This window comes from Dreissena polymorpha, chromosome 2 (genome assembly GCF_020536995.1).
Source record: "Dreissena polymorpha isolate Duluth1 chromosome 2, UMN_Dpol_1.0, whole genome shotgun sequence".
Classification (NCBI taxonomy): domain Eukaryota; kingdom Metazoa; phylum Mollusca; class Bivalvia; order Myida; family Dreissenidae; genus Dreissena; species Dreissena polymorpha.
This window is the reverse complement of record NC_068356.1, coordinates 99,372,747-99,389,711: the sequence shown is the minus strand read 5'-3', so window position 1 is coordinate 99,389,711 and position 16,965 is coordinate 99,372,747. Positions and strand designations below refer to the sequence as shown.

The following is a 16,965-nucleotide window of genomic DNA, read 5'->3' as shown; positions in this document are numbered from 1 at the left end:
TGTGGTTTTGGAATATTTTCCTGTGAAAAGTCAATTGATTTGGGAAAAAACTAATTTAATATCATTCTTTTTAATATATCAAATTATACGAATAAAATCATTTTACGATAGTTATATACTTTTATAAATCTAAGTGAAATTTGATTGAGATATAATAATTATAATGCATAAAAACAGGAACATCACGTCAGACAATTTACGCGTGTTTAGTGGAAAAAAACGCCCCGATTGGACGTTTTTTATCACATCTTTATACAGTTACATATATGCCAAAATTTGACAACAAATGGTGAATGTTTGTGTTTATTGGAAATTTTGAGCACTTTTATCGTAAATATTTATCAGAATGTCCTTTTAATAATGGAATATACGAGAGTATCGGGCAATGAGTAGCAACGATAAAAGTAGTAAGTTGGCAGTAATAGATGAAAAGTTTGGTTTCATATGGATGTATTAAGGAATCAATCGAGTCGGGATTATGCGTATCTATGCAGAAAAGGGTTAAAACAATTTTTGTTAAATCTCGTTGTTAATGACTATATTTCTGTTTTTATGCCCCCCTTGCTCAGGTCGGTCGGTCTGTCTGTCGGTCGGTCCATCTACCAGGTGATTTCCGGATGATAACTCAAGAACGCTTGGGCCTAGGATCATGAAACTTCAAAGGTACATTGATCATGACTCGCAAATGACCCCTATTGATTTTGAGGTCAAAGGTCAAGGTCATGGTTACCCTAAATAGTAAAATGGTTTCCGGATGATAACTCAAGAACGCATACGCCAAGGATCATGAAACTTCATAGGTAGATTGATCATGACTTGCAGATGACCCCTATTGATTTTGAGGTCACTAGGTCAAAGGTCACGGTAACCGGTATAGTAAAATGGTTTCCCGATGATAACTCAAGAACGCATACGCCTAGGATCATGAAACTTCATCATTAGATAGATCATGACTTGCAGATGATACCTATTGATTTTGAGGTCAAGAGGTCAAGGTCACGGTGACCCGAAAAAGTAGAATGGTTTTTGGATGATAACTCAAGAACTCATATGCCTAGGATCATGAAACTTCATGGGTAGATTGATCATGACTTGCAGATAACCCCTTTTGATTTTGAGGTCACTAGGTAAAAGGTCAAGGTCACAGTGACAAAAAACGTATTCACACAATGGCTGCCACTACAACGGACAGCCCATATGGGGGGCATGCATGTTTTACAAACAGCCCTTGTTTCTTGAAGAGTCATAACGCACTGTCATAACGTCATTTCACTCTGTAAAAAAAAAAATCCACATATGTAGGGTGCAGCCCTCCCCCCCCCCCCCATGGCCCGGGGGGGCCTGAATAAATTCTTGTTGAAAGCACTGTAATTTTAATACATGTAAGAAGGCTTTTTCCGCTCCATTTTGGGAATACGCCACACTGGAATTTTGGGAATTTGGCGTCGTGAAAACCCCCATTTTGGGAAAAAAATATTTGCAAAATTGGCTCAATTGGGAAAAATTATCGCATGTAAATAGTGTTTCTTATATTTCAAAGAACTGTTAACTGGTAAATAACGACTATTTTGATAACTTATTATTAAAATTTTACAAAGTATTATGAAAATGTGAGAAAAGTGCAGGTTTTTTAATCTGAATTTGGGGAAAAGGCCTGGCCTTTTTTGAGGTGAAAAAAATCGTGCGAAGCGCCGGATTTTGAGGAAAATTAGGAAAGTCTTAAATAATCATTAACATATTTTACAGTTTTTAAAATAAATTCAATGAAACAGATAATTTAATTATGCAACACTTCCTATTTTCTACACCGGATCAGGTAAACTTATATATTTTAAGGTAAAAAAATAAAAAAATTCTTTTTTTTTTTTTTTTGGAATTGGGAAAAAAAAAATCAATTGGGAAAAAAACGACCAGATTTGCATTGGGAATGGGGCCGAATTTCGGACCCGTGGCATAGGGCGGAAAAAGCCTGGTAAGGCACTTATTTAAAAACAAATAAAATGCTTCGTGTATGGGTCCGTTTTACAGATCCATAAATACACCAGGAATGCGCCGTCTTGTGTATTTCCTGTTTATTAAGGATGCAAAAAGATGAGGTGGTAAAGAACATAATGAATTTACATTAGGTTAATTAGCCTCTTAAATTGTTTGTATATTGTACATATGGTAAAATATCCTCTTAAATTGTTTGTATATTACATTTGGTAAAATACCCTCTTAAATTGTTTGTATATTGCAAATTCTCCCACATCACGTGACTTGTTTTCTATATACAAAGAAGAAAAACTACTGTTGGTTAATACCCTGATATACCAACGGTTGTTTAAAGTGACGTCACTTTGATTGTCCGCGCACATTTTATGAATGAAGACGACGTCATTTGATTGTAATTGTTGTGGTGACGTCATGTTTCGCGGAAAAGTGGAGGACGTTCGGTTAATATAATTCTCATCTAAACCTTTAAATCGCGGATAACTTATTAATGAAAACGTGTTAGAATCGAAATAATCCACGGGTAATGTCGTTCCGATGCATGTTATCAAACCACTCGGGCTACGCCCTCGTGGTTTAATTCCTACGCATCGGAACTCCATACCGTTCATTATTACTGCAATAACCAACGGTTACCCGTGGATTATTTCTTAAATCATTGATATTCCTCCTCATCAAATTTTGGTGATTACAAAAGTATTTCATGGACATATTATTAGTTAATATGTGGATTACTCAGTTTGGAAAAATAAATGAGGAATTTGTGTCAGTTCATTTCCCGTGTGTTTGTGATTAATTTGTGGATCGGTAAAACCTTAAAATCAACAAAAAATAGCCCCAAACGCATTATAATGGTTTTACAGTGTTACCTCTGTATTAAAAATGCTAAATATGAAGTGGACAAGAATATGATATGATTTCATAGAAGTTAAAATTGTGTCTTTTCTTTTATGTATCATGTTTACAGTGTTGAGTTTGTATGAAGTTGTGAGATATTTAGTTAAGCTTTGAATGCCTTGGTTCTATAGAGCCTGTTTGCAAGGAGCTGTTACATTCTTTATGTGTATACTGTGTTATCGTTTTTTTTTGTCAATTATAGGGGCCAAAATAAGCCCCATATCAAATGCTGGAACTATGTATTTTTCCCAAACAACTTTCTAAAATTCCCAATTGAAGGTAAAGTAAAAGAAATTTGTCTAGCGGAAAGTGTTGTCCCTGATAAGCCTGTGTGGCTGTATAGGCTTATCTGGGCAGACACTGAGTGCACAATTTATAAAGCCCTGTTTTCTCGGAATGAGGCTCAAAGTAAATCCGCCTACTGTCTGTTACAGAGTTGTACAAGATGATACCAGGTGAGCCTTGTTATGGGAAAAGGGTGCTTAATGCATGTTATGTACCATCCACAGATTAGCCTGTGCAGTGCGCACTCAGAATTATCAGGGATAATGCTTTCCATTTTTGAGGAAATTTTCGCTTTAAAGAAATTATTTCTAAACAAAAATCATGTCTTGGTGGAAAGTGTAGTCTCAAGTTAGCCTGTGTGGACTGCACAGGCAAATGTGGTCCTATACATATTCATTAAGCCCAGTTGTCCGGAATATGGCTCAAGTTCAGTCTGCTTCCAGTCTGTTGGTATTTGTAAATTCTGATTAGAACAAATATGGTATAAAACCACTATGATTAAAAACTGGTAATTGAGACATCGGTGTACATATAAATGCAAATTTAACATACATATTGAGCAATTCTAATAGTAGCTCACAATTTCCCAATTTAACATAGTTTGCCATTTTAAGAGTTGGCTACTCATTTTTTCACAAAATTGAAAATTTTGAGCTGTATTTTGTTCACAAAATATCATATCAAACACAGTTAATGTTTAAAATAACTTGGACAAAATATTGTTTTGTTATTGGTAACTTTGAAAATATAGATTTATAGGCGTCAACAAAGTACAGGCAAACTAGTATTGTAATATGATAGTTATTAAGGGCAAATGGCCTGTAACATAATTTTTACTTCAAGGTGTATGTGAAAAAAAGCCTTTTCTTTCCATCTTTATAAAGTACACATTATAGGCACTTCCTTATATGCAAGTGGACTAATAAAATGAGCACTGAAACTGAACATTTCAACAAAAACGCATGTCAAAGAATATATTTTGATTGGATTTTTGCTATTAAGTTCCATGCATTTAAAAAGACCTATAATTCCCAAATTAAAAGATAGAATTTTCCCGATGTTTGATATTATTACGCTAATTTTCCTCATTGGTGTGGTACAGATACTTTTTTCAATTTGGCAAAAAAATTGCTGGTGTATTAATAATTTACTATTTCAAAAGACTTCATATTGGTTTTCTCAATGTTACAGCAACTGCTAAGCACAGAAGACAACGGAGTAGTGAAAGGCTCAGCCAAATCAAAGTCCAGCGATGTGAGGGTGACACAGCCTTTCCATGTCCTTGTATTGCAACATGAAGGACATTTTAGCTGAAACTAACAAGGGAGAGAACTGTAGATCTGCACCAGCAGTGAGTTGTTGCCCTTCAGTTGTTTAATGTTATATTTATTATTTTATGTCTTACAACTTACATGTTGATTGACTTTAAAACTGTTTTCTAGTGTGAATTTAAACATATTTTAACCATCAAAGATCTGTAAAGGCATGGTAAATAAAATGTGTGTGTGTGTTTTTTGCAACGTTGGTGAGACATTAATATTATTTTTAAATATTAATATTAATTAATATTATAGGTCGCTGTGGTGTAATGGATATGGTGTCCGCCTAGCGACCGGGAGGTCACGGGTTCGATCCCCACCGTGGGAGCGTTCTTTAGATCATCCCCAAAGACACCAAGTACTGGTTCTAGGCCCAGGAAACGGACTCGAGAGCGTTTATATAAGCCTTAGGCTTTCGATGCAATCGAGCTAAAATAAATAGGTTTAAACCAAATATTAATATTGTTGCCTCTCATTTATTGAAATATATATTAACAATAAAACATATCTAATGGCATTTTAAAAGTAATGTGATAAATAGAATAAGTACAATTAAAAAATATATAATTTTAAACCAGATGGTTTTCCTTCTTTTTGTTATGCAGCAAAAAAATTGGCTAATAGATAAATAAGCTGTGATGTGGAATAATGGGGCCTAATGCATGTGCTTAAATTGTTGTCACAGATTAGCCTGTGCAGTCCACACAGGCTAATCATGGACAACACTTTCCTCTTAAAGGTATTTTTCATTGAACAAATAATCCTCTTTATGAAAATCCAGTCTAGTCAGAAAGTACCCTCCCTTATTAGCTTATGTGAATTTCACATGCTAATCTGGGACGACACTTTCTGACATTAGTGATCCGCATATTGGCTTATGAAAATACATCTCTGAAAATGGAGTAAAGATAATAGATATAAATGTACAGATAAGTATAGCATTAGCCAACACTTTTCTTGTTTTAGTACAAAATGACTTAATTGTATTTATTTTCATGCTATTAAAAACAAGGAACCAATAAAATGCCAGATTAGAAATTCATGTTGTTGAAAACCTTCACAACCTGTCAAGAGGCATAGTTTGTTATAGATATAGATAATAATATAATTTGTTACAAGTTCCTATCACCCACTGTGTTGTTGTTGTTTTCAGCAGAGCACCAGCATTGATATCGAGTTGGCCCAGCAACCGCACGAGTCCCGCCTGCAGGAGCCCCAGTCCAGAACGACCCTTCCCCTCCCCTGACTTCTAACTCCTCCCCCTTGACCTCCTGACTCAAAAAGTCAGCATCGTTGAACAACTCCGTTCTGCAGAAAATTCTGAGCATGATTCTGGTCTGAACAAACACAATGCCCACGTCAAGTTGTCCACACATAAGCCTGGGTAGTTCTGTTAAGCTAGAGTTCCGCGTGGGCCTGAGAGGGACGAGTTTTACAAACACGAAAAGTTATAGCTGTAGTTATGGTAACGCTAACAGTCAGTTGTTGCTGTTGGACATCACAACAAATATCCTGAAGAATAAAAAGTTCAATAACTTGTTCCAATCTTTATGGGACAAACAGAAAATGGACGGGAGAAAATCAAGGAACAATAAAAGCGTAAGCTTTCCTAGTGGGATGCTTCTGCTGTTGATAGTTTGGACGACAATAGGGTTACGGACTGCCCCAGATTGTCCTCTCAGCGGCCAAAATATCATAATAGAACGGACTTTTGGCAATGTTACCGACAAAGAAAGGCAGTAATGACTTGGTTGTGAATACCCAGAGCACGATACATCCATGCTGACACAAAAAGGCAGTTATGACTTGGTGGTGAAAACCCAGAGCACGCTACATCCTTGCTGACCAAGAAATGCAGTAATGACTTGGTTATGAATACCCAGAGCATGCTACATCCATGCTGACACAGAAAGGCAGTAATGACTATGCTGTGAACACCCAGAGCAAGATATATCCATGCTGACACAGAAAGGAAGTAATGACTATGCTGTGAACACCCAGAGCAAGATATATCCATGCTGACACAGAAAGGCAGTAATGACTATGCTGTGAACACCCAGAGCAAGATATATCAATGCTGACACAGAAAGGAAGTAATGACTATGCTGTGAACACCCAGAGCAAGATATATCCATGCTGACACAAAAAGGCAGTAATGACTATGCTGTGAACACCCAGAGCAAGCTACATCCATGCTGACACAGAAAGGAAGTTATGACTATGATGTAAACACCCAGAGCACAATACATCCATGCTGACACAGAAAGGCAGTAATGACTATGCTGTGAACACCCAGAGCACGCTACATCCATGCTGACACAGAAAGGAAGTAATGACTATGCTGTGAACACCCAGAGCAAGATATATCCATGCTGACACAGAAAGGCAGTAATGATTATGCTGTGAACTCCCAGAGCAAGATAAATCCATGCTGACACAGAAAGGCAGTAATGACTACGCTGTGAACACCCAGAGCACAATACATCCATGCTGACACAGAAAGGCAGTAATGACTTGGTTGTAAACACCCAGAGCACAATACATCAATGTTGACTCAGAAAGGCAGTAATGACTTGGTTGTGAACACAGAACACGATACACCAATGCTGACACAGAAAGGCAGTAATTACTTGGCTGTGAACACAGAGCACAATACATCCATGCGGAAACAGAAAGGCAGTCATGACTATGCTGTGAACACCCAGAGCACGATAAATCCATGCTGACACAGAAAGACAGTAAAGACTTGGTTGTAAACACCCAGAGCACAATACATCCATGATGACACAGAAAGGCAGTAAAGACCTTGTTGTAAACACTAAGAGATCCATACATCCATGGGGTGTGCCACAGCCCGAATTACGCCCACTATTGTGAACAAGGTGCTTAAAGTGAACATGTCTGGTTTTGGTATGAGGACTTAGCACTCCAAGCCTAAAAGGCCTCGCATTGAATTGATGCAAGAGAAGGCATTGAAAAATAACAGCAGTTTTGTTGTGTGGTCCAGTACGCCCTTCGACTCTCAATCTGAAGAAAGAAGAACTCAAACTCGGCTCTTATCAATATCAGCAAGGCCAGCATGTCATATCAGCTTCTTGAGCTTCAGGTGAGACCTTACGTGTTAATTATTTTGTTGAAATAGGGGCCGAAATTCAGCCCAATTCTCATCTCAAAAAGTCTATATCCATGATTACTGGCTTAAGTTCTCAATTCATGGTTTCCTGGAAGAAAAAGAATGTTTTGATAGGTTGCAACATTGAATTAATCAGAACTCAAATTCAGCCTTTGGCAATATCCCGAGGCCAGCATATCAGCTCAGCTTCTTGAGCTTCAGGTAAGATCATACAGTGTTATTCATTTTGTCGAAATTGGGGCCAAAATTGAGTCCCATTCCTAATCTTAAACAGTTTATTTTTTCCATAATTACTGGCTTAAGTTCTCAATTCAAGATTTGACCCCAAACAATGTTTTAATAGGTTACAAATTGAGTTTGTTTCCTTATGCAGCTCTATAAGTTGAACCTTTGTGCAATTATCTTGATAGCACTTATTCTATTTTTTTAAATTATGTTTAGCAAAATCTACAACCATTTTCCAATTAAATTCAAAACACTATGATTTTTTACGAATTGTCCCAATCCAAAAATGGTTAAAATAAACTCTGCACAAAGCTAGTCCCTAGTTATAGCACATATAAAAGTTTTTTATCAGAATAACAGGCGAAGTTTAGGGGGGAATATAGGAGTGAACTTGTCTGTCGGTCTTTCGGCCTGTCTGTCGGTCCGTATTAAGTGTCTGCTCTCTAATTCAAATAGTTTTCATCCGATCTTCACCAAACTTGGTCAGAAGTTGTATCTACATGATGTCTAGGCCAAGTTCGAACATGGGCCTTGTCGGGTTAAAAACTAGGGCACGGGGTCACTTGGTGCGTTTTTAACATTCTGCATGTTGTCCGCTCTCTAATTCAAGTAGTTTTCATCCAATCCTCACCAAACTTGGTCACAAGTTTTTTCTAATATCTCTAGGACAAGTTTGAACATGGGCCATTCCGGGCCTTAAAAACTAGGTCACCGGGTCACTTTGTGCATTTTTAACATTCAGCATGTTGTCCGCTCTCTAATTCAAGTAGTTTACATCCGATCTTCACCAAACTTGGTCTGAAGTTTTATGGAGATGATCTTAAGGCCAAGTTAGAACATGGGCCTTTCTGGGTGAAAAACTAGGTCAAGGGGTCACTTAGTGCATTTTAAAAATTGAGCATGGTGCCCGCTGTTTTTGTGAAGACGACATGCAAAATATTATGTATCAATGGGGCTTGTGGGGGTATTCGTCACATCTGTGACAAAGCTCTAGTTTGCTTATTTCACTAAGTTTAATTACTATTTTGAACTCACATCTATTGTTTCTTATTAAATGCCATACAGTTGTATCGTCACACATTTAAAGTTGTTAAGTCTCAGGTATAAGTCATAAACTGTCACATTTAAAGGTGTGCAGACTCACACTTAAATACTAGTACGTAGATTGTAACATTTAAAGTTGTGTTGTCTCACATTTTAAATTGCTGAGTATCACATTTAAAATTATGTAGTCTCAAATTTAAAGTTCTATAGTCACACAATTAAAGGTGTACTATCTCACATTCTAAATTGCTCAAGTTATGCCTGTTTTTGATTTACAAAAAATAAATACACAACACATGTATAACACCTTGCTACAAAACCAAAAATTTCAAGTTGGTGCGCGTAAAAATTGATTCTACGTTATTAAGAAATTCAGCACGAAGACATCTTGCGTCAGACTACCAAGCCTCCTATCAATATCTCCTCCCATGTTGGCTTCATCAACACTTCCAACAGAGCCTTGGTGAGTTCGACTTCCGTCTCAGCATCGATGTCGCTTAGCAACAATTGGATGATGGGCGTCGACAAATTAGGCCGGACAAGTCGCTCAAACTGAAACGATCTGATCCAACAGGTAGAGCAGGCATTGCGTGACACGTCCGTTAATGTGACTGACCTCATTATGTTGTTCTCGAATAATGTGAACCTTAGGCCTGGAGAGCAGTTTGCGATTGACGCCATTCAACAACAGTTGTTGTTGGCAATTCTCTGGTTTGGGGTGGGGACTTCGGCGTCAGGACTCGCTCCATCTCTGTCCATGGCCCAGTCGCAGCAGCAGCAACAAGAAAAATAAGTAGTATCTTAGGGGTGTTCTGGGATATGGGGCTTCATGTATGTGCTTAAAGTGTCATCCCAGATTAGCCTGTGCAGACTGCACATACATAAAGTCCTATTAAAGTGTCATAGTCTTATTAAAGTGTCATCTCAGATTAGCCTGTGCAGACTGCACATACATTAAGCCCTATTTTCCCAGAATGAGGCTCGTATAGTTCACTTAACATCAGTATTTTATGTGCCTGAAAAGTTCCTAGCATAAAATGGGAATTATGTGCTTTTACATTGATCACACTTAGTACATAAAATGCAAATAGCACTTGATCTGATATCAATTTTAATCATAGAAGGTAAGGGCATTAAGTTTTGTATAATTTCGACCAAAATTAAGCCCCTGAACCAAAAGTTTATCCTTGCATAAAAATCTGCTTTAATAGAATTGTTAAATTATATTTAATTTTAGTAAAATAATTATGTAAAAGCCTTCAGCTCATTTTAAAAGTCTTTTCGTCATTTATTTTCAACGTTTATTTAAATTCTTGGATTTTGTTTTAAGAGCCTGTTCCTACAGGAACCTATGCAATCATAGATCGGTACCTAGCTGAACAACAGGCTGTATGGTCAGCTGGTCCCAGACGCCCAGTGACACTTCCTGGCCCAGGACCTTGGGGCAAATGCTCAACTATACCTACCCGCAGGGTGGAGCCACTCTGAACCTGGGGCTCCATACTTTCTTGGCCAGGGGCCAAGTTTACCTTGTCAATAAGGTACATGTAGGTTGGTAATGTACATGTAATTAACTATTTATAACATGCAGTGTTTCACTCATTTTAATTTTAGTTTAATTCAAACAGTTTGTGTTAAATATTGATAAAACTCTATCCTGGCTGCTAACTTAAACAAATCATTTATGTAAGTGTTAAATATTTATAATAGCCGCCATTTGTATTGCCTTGAAAGGGCTCAGTGGGGGGGAGGCGTACACATGTGTACTTGTCTGCAATTTTACTCGTCCTTACTTTCATCCTTATGTCCGTCCCACCTTTCTAGTGTTCCACATATCTTATTATAATAATAAATATTAGTTCCAGAGGGACACAAAATGTTTGTATCAAGTGTACAATATATAGAAGGCTATGTTTGTATCAAGTGTTTAGTTTAAAGCCCATTTGTTTCAAGATCCTTCAAACATACTTTATTTCTTAAATATTGTTATCACTCAAACGACATTGATTTACTTCTTATATAACTGATGCCATTTCAGAATGCAATTAAATTATTTTGTTTACAGGGACACATTCCTTGGATGCCCTAAGGTTTCTCTATCTGTTCACAAAGGCTTTATACTCACAAGTTCAAGCCCAGTGAGCGATGTTCACATTATCAAACTCTGCATATCAATAGGTAAGTCACCTTGCCATTGCAAAAGGGGCCACTGTGCAAAGCATTCAGGAGACCCAGTTGTAATAGCCTAAACCTTTTGCTTTCACAAATACCCAATAGGTAAAACCCAATACAACTAGCAACTGGGTTTCTGCTCTTCAATAAATTGACCAGTTTATCTAATCTAAGTTTAAGGGTTCAGCCACAAACTACTTTATCTTATATAGAAATGTAAAGACAGTGCACAAGTTCAAAGCTAAACCCTCAAATTTGCATTTAAAATTTAACATCTAGAGTTATATTAAACTCAAAACCACAACAACAACAACAGCAAACAATTTCTCAGCAGGTACCAACATATCTGACTCTTTCACTCTTTACAAAATCATGTTCCATATGAACTGTAAATATGGTTCTTAAACTAACATTGAATTACAAAGAGGGATCAGTGCTGTTTGTACCTTTTAGTTTAGGGGGGTATACAGGAGTGTACTTGTCGGTCTGTTTGTCGGTCTGTCCGTATTAAGTGTCCGCTCTCTAATACAAGTTGTTGTCATCCAATCTTCACCAAACTTGGTCAAAAGTTGTATCTAGATGATCTCTAGGCCAAGTTTGAACATGGGCCATGAGGGCAAAAAACAAGGTCACGGGGTCACTTAGTGCGTTTTACACATTCAGTTTGGTGTCCGCTCTCTATTTCGATTACTTATCATCCGCTTTTCACCACACTTGGTCAGGCTTTTTATATAGATAATCTCTAGGCCATGATCGAACATGGACCATGCTGGTCCAAAAACTAGGTCATGGGGTCACTTAATGCGTTTTACACTTTCAGTTTGGTCTCTGCTCTCCATTTCAAGCACTTATCATCCCCTCTTCAAAAAACTTGGGCAGAAGTTTTATTTAGATGATCTGTAGGTCATGTTCGAACATGGGCCATGCCGTGCGAAAAACTAGGTCACGGGGTCATGGGTGCGTTTTACACATTCAGCATGGTGTTCCCTATTTCAAGTTATTTTCATCCGCTCTTCAGGTTGGGGAGTTCGTCACCTCTGTGTCAAAGCTCAAGTTTTTTTAAAGTTAATATCTTCTTGAGAGAGTATTGTGTTGCCAGGGTTGAACCCGCATTTTGATACTTGATAATTTTTATGAAATGCTAGTTAATTCTTAAAAATAGTTGTCTTAATTGACACATGACATACTTAATTGCAGAATCCCAGATATCAAAGCGTTGAGCTTGTTCTTGAAGCATTTGCACCAGCAACAGTCATCATCTCGAGTTACTGGCATCTCTATGGTGTGGAACCCTCCGTCTTTGAACATCATAACAGCACATGAACCAGTGGCACTCATCATCTCAAGATTCTGGTATATCCATGGTGCAGGACCCTCGGTCTGCAAAGATCATGCAGAGCGAACCTCAGGTGAGTATTCAAGTCGTGTGAATGTTTTTAGCATGCCCCCATGTCCACAGATGTGTAGATTCATGTAGGTTTACCTGTGTCCGTCCATACGTGCATCCAGTTGTTGAATTTGTATGTCAAGTCTAAACTCAAAAAGTATTGCTTCTAGTTTGATTAAAACAAAGATATTTGCAAAACTGTGAACTTGCCTTCTTTTGTATTTTGGTTCTTTTTCTTTTACATAAGTGGAATTTTGAGACTAAAGTAAAATGTGGGTGCATGGTGGCAAACCCTTTTTACTACTTCTCAAAAGATATTTGAGTCCAATGGCAAAATGTATCTTCATCAAATCTTAATCCAAATTGTTTGGTAATAAAATGGTCATACTTCAATATAAATATGTATTATCAATTATTATTTTATAGATAGTCTCAGGACCTTCATTTCCTCTATGGATTCAAATCAGATTAGTTGTAAAACCTTGAAATACCAAGTCATGTGCTTGTTCTTGTTTTTTTTCATCGGTATCAAAAATAAAATGAAATACTGGCGTTTACAGTAACAAGTATTTCTTGTTTTCAGATGCCATTTGATGAAATCAAACCATTCAATCAGAAACACAGCCTGTTGCAGCAGTTGTTACCATATTGACCCCAGTCAAACCTAAGAAGTCCATAGATAAATACTTTTTTAGATGTGCTAGTCTTTACGTACCTCCTGGTTTGTTCAGCACTTACTCTGACTCTTTTAATTTAATGACGGGTGAAAATGAATGACCTTGTTCAGTTCGAAATGACACATCACAACAATTCAAGTGGAAAGCCAGAAAGTCATGTCAACAGCCACATTTTGTATGTGTAACAGCCAAGTTGTTTTTAAAGAAAAACAATATTTTACATTTTATTTTTTATTTGACCAATGTTTCATGGGAATTATGATGCTGTCAGTCTCTTTATGTTGAAAGTTTTGGTTAAAAATAGCATGTTAATTTTTTTTTTAAAGCACACATATTGCATTTATATCCAATGTCTTTGTCTGTATAATGAATTTTTCACTACATATTTTGATCCTTATAATGGTAAATGTATGGGAAAAACAATTTTATCAAAGATATTCTAAGATTGTCAAGTCTGTTTAAATGATGCTGGTAACTTTGACAAAATTGAAAAAAAAAGGAGTATTTTCATATTATAAGATATGTTTCAGTTGTCTGTTTTTACCCGTAATATAGATAAGCTAATTTAATGAATTGTTCACGAAGGTTTGTAACTTTTACACTTCAGCTTTTTCTGTCTTTTAATCCTTCCGAAAACAATACTAGTCAATTTGCTGATTTGGGTCGGTATTCGATCATGAATCTTGTTTAGTAGCATACTATTTCATTGGAATAATAATACATTCTGGGAAAAATTATTTAATCTAACTAAAATTATTGATTCTGTAAATACCACTTTGTTGATTTCAATGGATATTGTTTGTAAAATAATATAGTATGACTATTGCGTGTTTGGGAAAGCTTTTAATGAAACTGAGTATTATAAAAAACAAAAAAACAAATAAAGAGTTTTATGAAAATTGTCAAAACTTATTATTGTTAATTTGTGTTGTTAGATCATAGATGTGTATGCTCACAATTGTTAAACTTTGTTTTTGGACACAATAGTTCATTATGCGTATCCTCTTTAATAAGTGAGTAACTTAATCAAGATTTATTGATCACTGTATATATTCTGTAGGTATATTTTGCCATTTATACATAAAGCAACTGTAGAACAATTGTATTTTAAATGTAAATTATTCTTGTATTGTTGCCATTTGTATAATATAAACTAACTGTTTACCTTAGTTTGTAAAAACCTTTGTAAAAAAACATTTTCTGTGTGAATGCTCATATATATATTAAACTGTTAAAATAATGCACAGTACCAGAAAAAAATAGTCAATTACACAGTAAGGGAAAGTGTTGTCATATGCTAACAATTGTATAAAATTGCAATTGTCTCTATTTGTAATAATTAGAGAGCAATATTATTTGCTTAAAAAATAAAGATGTCTGCTTTGTAAATTAATAATTGTGTTTACATCTCAACATAACACGTAAATACATTAAAGTCTAAAAGGATTTTTTTGAATAAACACTTAAATAAATATATGTGCGTGTATACGCTGATAAAATTTTTTTACATTTCATTTAGTTTTGTAACAGCGCATTTGACCTTTCACGTTGACCATCCCACACTTGCTGTCAGTGCAGTGCCTTCATTAGGGTCATTTTTATGCTCCTGGTAGGGTGGCATATAGCAGTTGAACTGTCCGTCAGTATGTCAGTCTGTCCTTTTGTCCGAAAAAAACTTAAACATTGGCCATAACTTTTTGAATATTGAAGATAGCAACTTGATATTTGGCATGCATGTGCATCTCATGAAGCTGCACATATTGAGTGGTGAAAGGTGATGGTCAAGGTCATCCTTCAAAGTCAAATGTCAAATTTATGGCGTCTGTCCGTCCGTCCAAAACTTTAACATTGGCCATAACTTGTTCAATATTGAAGATAGCAACTTGATATTTGGCAGCCATGTGTATCTCATGGAGCTACACTTTTGAGTGGTAAAAGGTCAAGGTCATCCTTGAAGGTCAAAGGTCAAAAAAAATAATCAAAGTGGCGTTCCTATGAAGCTGCACATTGTGAGTGGTTCAAGGTCAAGGTCATTAGTCAAGGTCATCCTTCAAGGTCAAAGGTCAAAAAAATAATCCAAAGCAGCGTTCTCATGAAGCTGCACATTGTGAGTGGTGTGAGTTCAAGGTCAAGGCCAACCGTCAAGGTCATCCTTCAAGGTCAAAAGTAAAAAAAAAATTCAAAGCGGCGTCCTCATGAAGCTGCACATTTTGAGTGGTGGACGTTCAAGGTCAAGGTCATCCTTCAATGTCAAAGGTAAAAAAAAAATCAAAGCGGCGCAATAGGGGGCATACTGTGTTTCTGACGAACACATCTCTTGTTTGTAAATATCCCACTGTTTAAGTTCAGCAAATGTTTTAAGACCAGATTTCCTTAAACTTGGGGGTGTTATTATTTTACTTTTATTGAATGCATGAAACATGTGTGTTCCGTTGTTGAATAGCTAAACATAGCTTGATGTGTGTAGATTGTGTGACAAATGTTGATCAAATTGTTACATAGAAAAAAACACAATCTTAGTTAACTTGTATGTGTTAATTACCAAACACAAATATAAGTATTTTGTAACAATATAAGTATTGTCTTTATTTGAAATACAGAATGAAATGCAATTTTAAAATCATGTCTTTATATGTTCATCTTCTCCAAATAAGCATTTTGAATAAGCAAATATAATATCTCTATGGAAAGTATCCGTAGGCCCCATGCAATCGCTTGTGTACCTCATATTGATCAGGGTCTTTCTAAATTACTTCATGATTGGTTATCCCTGTCTGAATTGTGAAAATAGCTTCAACATGGTGAGATAACTGTTAAGAGGATTTCAATATTAAAAGTTAAAATAGTATCTTAGCTGTAACCGTACATCTGTTGCATTTATTTTAACATGTTTATATGTTCTGGCTCCCTGAGTTTTATATTGTTTATAATCTTGCATATTTAATTGTGTTTTATAAGACAAACATCATTATACTGATAATGTTGTTTTTGTCCAACATTTCTATGTATACAAGTTGTATGTAAATAATTAAATATGTTTATGTTGATGATATGTATTTCCCGATCTAAGTTTGATGTTGAACTCTCAATAAACGACATGTTTTGCCAATTAAATCCCGAATGATTGTCTTGTCACTTATATATAACTTGCCTCTATTGAACATGGGGAGCTCATTTTGTTTTATTTTGACTGTCATTCCGTCTGTTAGTCCTCCAGCACACTTTAACCTCATGCATAATTTACCATATCAATCATTGACAACAATACAAAATATAAAATCTCCATAGGAATAATGAAACTCCGGAGGCGGTATCCGATAAAACAGTACTTACACCCGCTTATCTCTTACCTAAGACAAGCGACTAATTGCCTATACAACACAGGGCAATACCAAGGACATACCTTGAACCATTAACATAATTAAAACTAAAACACGGTCTTGGACATGTCTATATCAATCATGTGGGATTTCCATTGTTATTAAGTTTATTAATGTAACTACATGTAAAATATAACGGTAAACAAATGAGGAATGTATGGTAAAACACTGTCATGCCAAGATGTTAGCTTTCAGTATATAAATACCTTAATGCTGCTTAATTTATGCTTTTTATTGTACTATTGGTGAAATAACTCGCTTAATAATGGTTATTAAACGAATATGTTAAATCAGTAGGAACGTACTTAATTCTATACTCATACAATTCTATTAATATTTGTTTTAATACTGTCTATAGTACACTTGCTATACAGGTAAAAGTAAATAAGTTAACAACCTTGAAAATAAAGAGGGCAGCTATCACAACTTACGAATATCTTTAAAAAATATATAA

General features: G+C 35.9%; 1 protein-coding gene and 1 long non-coding RNA gene across 11 annotated transcripts in view; both read left to right on the top strand.

Annotated features, from left to right (window-relative positions):
• Positions 1–6,355, top strand: part of LOC127868247 (uncharacterized) — a 235,629-nt gene extending 229,274 nt beyond the window's left edge. For 4 of the 6 annotated variants that reach the window (XM_052409878.1, XM_052409879.1, XM_052409876.1 and 1 more), the window contains 2 exons: positions 4,366–4,525; positions 5,647–6,355. The gene's annotated coding sequence lies outside the window, so the exon portion shown is untranslated. Of the gene's footprint in view, positions 1–579; positions 664–4,365; positions 4,526–5,646 lie in introns of those variants that run through there. The other 2 variants (XR_008044014.1, XM_052409877.1) reach the window with 2 other exon arrangements.
• A 1-nt stretch (position 6,356) lies between these two features.
• LOC127868255 (uncharacterized) lies at positions 6,357–16,258 on the top strand. Of its 5 annotated transcripts, none has more exons than XR_008044030.1 (6): positions 6,357–7,599; positions 9,264–9,469; positions 10,226–10,436; positions 10,961–11,073; positions 12,265–12,476; positions 13,038–16,258. It is a non-coding gene; the product is annotated as an uncharacterized LOC127868255 (long non-coding RNA). The 5 variants fall into 5 exon arrangements; XR_008044034.1 differs by having other exon boundaries at positions 10,226–10,446; positions 12,302–12,476; XR_008044029.1 differs by having other exon boundaries at positions 10,226–10,446.
• Positions 16,259–16,965: the final 707 nt, after the last annotated feature.